The sequence below is a fragment of the Rhincodon typus genome, chromosome 6 (assembly GCF_021869965.1).
Source record: "Rhincodon typus isolate 14 chromosome 6, sRhiTyp1.1, whole genome shotgun sequence".
Classification (NCBI taxonomy): Eukaryota; Metazoa; Chordata; class Chondrichthyes; order Orectolobiformes; family Rhincodontidae; genus Rhincodon; species Rhincodon typus.
Window position 1 is genome coordinate 13914749 of NC_063337.1, and position 3996 is coordinate 13918744.

The 3996-nt window shown below is 47.5% G+C and overlaps 1 protein-coding gene across 6 annotated transcripts in view; it reads left to right on the top strand.

Moving 5' to 3' along the window:
* Positions 1-1174: 1174 nt before the first annotated feature.
* ppp2r3b (protein phosphatase 2, regulatory subunit B'', beta) overlaps positions 1175-3996 on the top strand; it is a 119819-nt gene continuing 116997 nt past the window's right edge. For 5 of the 6 annotated variants that reach the window (XM_048597736.1, XM_048597735.1, XM_048597734.1 and 2 more), the window contains exon 1: positions 1175-1238. The gene's annotated coding sequence lies outside the window, so the exon portion shown is untranslated. The remainder of the gene's footprint in view (positions 1239-3996) is intronic. The other variant, XM_048597733.1, reaches the window with a different exon arrangement.

Here is a 3996-nt window from a genome sequence, read left to right on the forward strand (position 1 = left end):
GGAGTCGGAGATAACACAGTGTGGAGCTGGAGGAACACAGCAGGCTAGGCAGCATCAGAGAAGCAGATTTCTGAAGAAGGGTCGTGACCCAAAACGTCAACTTTCCTGCTCTTCTGATGCTGCCTGGCCTGCTGTGTTCCTCCAGCTCCACACTGTGTTATCTTAGGGCTGCTTTCTCAGATATTTTGTATCAACCTGTTCAGAGATGTTATGACACACCTCTGGGTCAGGTAGGGCTTAAACCCAGACCTCCTGGTCCACAAGAGCTGTCAGGGCTACTCTCTCATTACAGGTGAGATGTTGAGGAGGGGAATCTCAGGTGATGCAGGTTGTTGAATCTAGGCTCTGCATAGCAAATCAACCATCCAATGGTATCAATGTGGACTTCACAAGCTTCAAAATCTCCCCTCCCCAAACGCATCCCAAAACCAGCCCAGCCTGTCCCCGCCTCCCTAACCTGTCCTTCCTCCCACCTATCCCCTCCTCCCACCTCAAGCCCCACCCCCATCTCCTACCTACTAGCCTCATCCCATCCCCTTGACCTGTCCGTCCTCCCTGGACTGACCTATCCCCTCCCTAACTCCCCACCTACACTCACATTACTGACTCCATCCCCGTCTCTTTGACCTGTCTGTCTCCTCTCCACCTATCTTCTCCTCTATCCATCTTCTATTCACCTCCCCAGTCTCCCTATTTATTTCAGAACCCCCTTCCCCTCCCCCATTTCTGAAGAAGGGTCTAGGCCCGAAACGTCAGCTTTCCTGCTCCTCTGATGCTGCTTGGCCTGCTGCGTTCATCCAGCTCTACACCTTGTTATCTCTAACCATCCAACCAACTGAGCTAACCGAACCCCTCAGGAAGGTCCAGTAACGGTGCAAGTCCTGAAATTGTGTGATATGTGCACATGCGGCGAGGTTGGAAGACATGGCAATAAAAAAGAGCTCCCTTCATGGAAGACGTGCTGATACCCTGGAATAAGGTGGCACCTTGAATGCCCCGGGCTCTTGCCACGTGCCACCAGCACGGCGTGTATCATTTCTGAAAAGGCGGGAGATCCTCGCGTGCCCGCGTTGCCGGGGTGACCGAGGCGCGCGCGGTTTGGAAGGGGAAGCGGGGCGGAGCTGCTGTTCTCGCGAGACCCGTTGTGCGTCTCGGGGGTGGGAGGGGCTGAGGGGAGGAAACAAGAGGCGGGAGAAGCTGGCTGACAGGCACCGGGGGTAGGAAGGTGAGAGCAACAGGTAAGAGGAATGTGTCGTAGCTGTCGGTGTTGAGTTACATTAGAGTACCCTCCTATTCCTGTCGCCGTGTGCCATTCCACAGAGCGGCTTGCAGTAGCAGCCGAGGGCTGGATGGCATGGCAACCAAACGCCAGGCTTCAGTTCCCCCACCTAGGCCAGCCCCCTTTTCTCCGCCCCTTCCCTCTCGTGTCATGTTTGCACTTCAGTCAAAGCCATGTTGATTTTAGGTTTTATTTTCTAATCCACCTCTTCAGAAATGTTATGACATACCTCTGGAGCAGGTAGGTCTTGAACCCTAGCCTCCTTGTGCAGGGATAGGGATACTGCCATTGCACCACAAAAACCCTGGCAGAATTTTTTTTAAAAGGGATTGCTATGGGACAGAGGAATTCGTTTTTAGCAAATCAAGTATTTTAGTTGAAACAAGACTAATTTTAGGGATGATTTCTATCATTTTTGACTTTACAAAAAGAAACTACCCACCTGTCCCTCTATACTGTCCCAAGTCCATGAATTTCCATCTTATTTTGCCCACAATTAGTTGAGGGTTTACTTGTACCTCTCATGATTTTAAAATGACTGCAGTGAATGTCCATGTTGAAGGTTTTATTTTGCTTTGGTTGCCATGTATGTGTTTTGCATAAAAGTGTAACTGTTGGTTTTTGCAAAACTTATATCTTGATGTAATGTTGATATAATTGTTATTTGGGTGAATCCACCAATTTGAAATTGTAAAGAGCCTTTATATTATCATTCCTTCATGAGATGTGGGCATTGCTGGCAGGGCTAGCATTTATTGGCCATCACTTGTTGCCCTTTACAAGGTGGTGATAAGCCATTTTCTTGAACTGCTGCAGTCCCATTGTTCTAGGTGGACCACAAAGCAGATACAGAGTTATACAGCATGGAAACAGATGGTTTAGTCCAACCCATGCTGACCAGAAATCACAATCTGACCTAGTTGCATTTGGCCCGTATCCCTCTCATTCCTTCCTATTCATATACATATCCTTCCAAATGTTATTGTACCCATGTCCTCCACTTCCCTGGCAGCTTCTTGCATACATGCCTGTCCATCAACATAGCTATTAGGGAGGCAGTTGAGGACCAGTGATTTAATTCCAAGGACTTTCCTGTACGTCTGCTGCCCTTCTTCTAGATGATAAAATCATTAAGAAATAGGAGCAGGAGTAGGCCATTCAACCCCTTGAGCCATTCTGTAGGATCATAGTTGATCCAGCAAACAGAAACAGAATCTACTAACAGTAGATTTCATAGAACATAGAACATTACAGTGCAGTACAGGCCCTTCGGCCCTTGATGTTGCGCTGACCTGTGAAACCAATCTGAAGCCCATCTAACCTAAACTATTCCATTATCATCCATATGTTTATCCAATGACCATTTAAATGCCCTTAAAGTGGGCGAGTCTACTATTTTTGCAGGCAGGGCATTCCACGCCCTTACTACTCTCTGAGTAAAGAACCTACCTCTGACATCTGTCCTGTACCTATCACCCCTCAATTTAAAGCTACGTCCCCTCGTGCTAGCCATCACCATCCGAGGAAAAAGGCTCCCACTGTCCACCCTATCTAATCCTCTGATCATCTTGTATGTCTCTATCAAGTCACCTCCTAACCTTCTTCTCTCTAACGAAAACAGCCTCAAGACCCTCAGCCTTTCCTCATAAGACCTTCCCTCCATACCAGGCAACATCCTGGTAAATCTCCTCTGCACCCTTTCCAATGCTTCCACATCCTTCCTATAATGCTTTGACCAGAACTGTACGCAATACTCCAAGTGCGGCCGCACCAGAGTTTTGTACAGCTGCAACATGACCTCATGGCTCCGAAACTCAATCCCTCTACCAATAAAACCTAACATACTGTACGCCTTCTTAACAATGCTATTAACCTGGGTGGCAACTTTCAGTGATCTATGCACATGGACACCGAGATGTTTCTGCTCATCCACACTACCAAGAATCTTACCATTAGCCCAGTACTCTGTATTCCTGTTACTCCTTCCAAAGTGAATCACCTCACATTTTTCTGCATTAAACTCCATTTGCCACCTCTCAGCCCAGCTCTGCAGCTTATCTATGTCCCTCTGTAACCTGCAACATCCTTCCGCACTATCCATAACTCCACCGACTTTGGTGTCATCCGCAAATTTACTAACCCATCCTTCTACGCCCTCATCCAGGTCATTTATAAACATGACAAACAGCAGTGGCCCCAAAACAGATCCTTGAGGTACATCACTAGTAACTGAACTCCAGGATGACCATTTCCCATCAACCACCACCCTCTGTCTTCTTGCAGCTAGCCAATTTCTGATCCAAACCGCTAAATCACCCTCAATCCCATGCCTCCGTATTTTCTGCAATAGCCTACCATGGGGAACCTTATCAAACGCTTTACTGAAATCCAAATACACCACATCAACCGCTTTACCCTCATCCACCTGTTTGGTCACCTTCTCGAAGAACCCGTTGAGAGAGTTCCTGTGCTACAGCTTGTATATGGTGCACATTATATGTCACTTGCGTAGGAAGTAAAAGTTGAAGGTGGTGGATGGGTGCTTATTACAAAGGCCACTTGGTTCTGGATGGTGTTGAGCTCCTTGTTAGAACTGCACTTATTACAGCAGAAATAGGGTATTCAGGCGATTGAGTCTTCTGTGCCATTTGATGAGCTCATACTTGATCAAATGGCCTTGTGCTCCACTTTCCTACCTTTCCCCATAACACAGGATA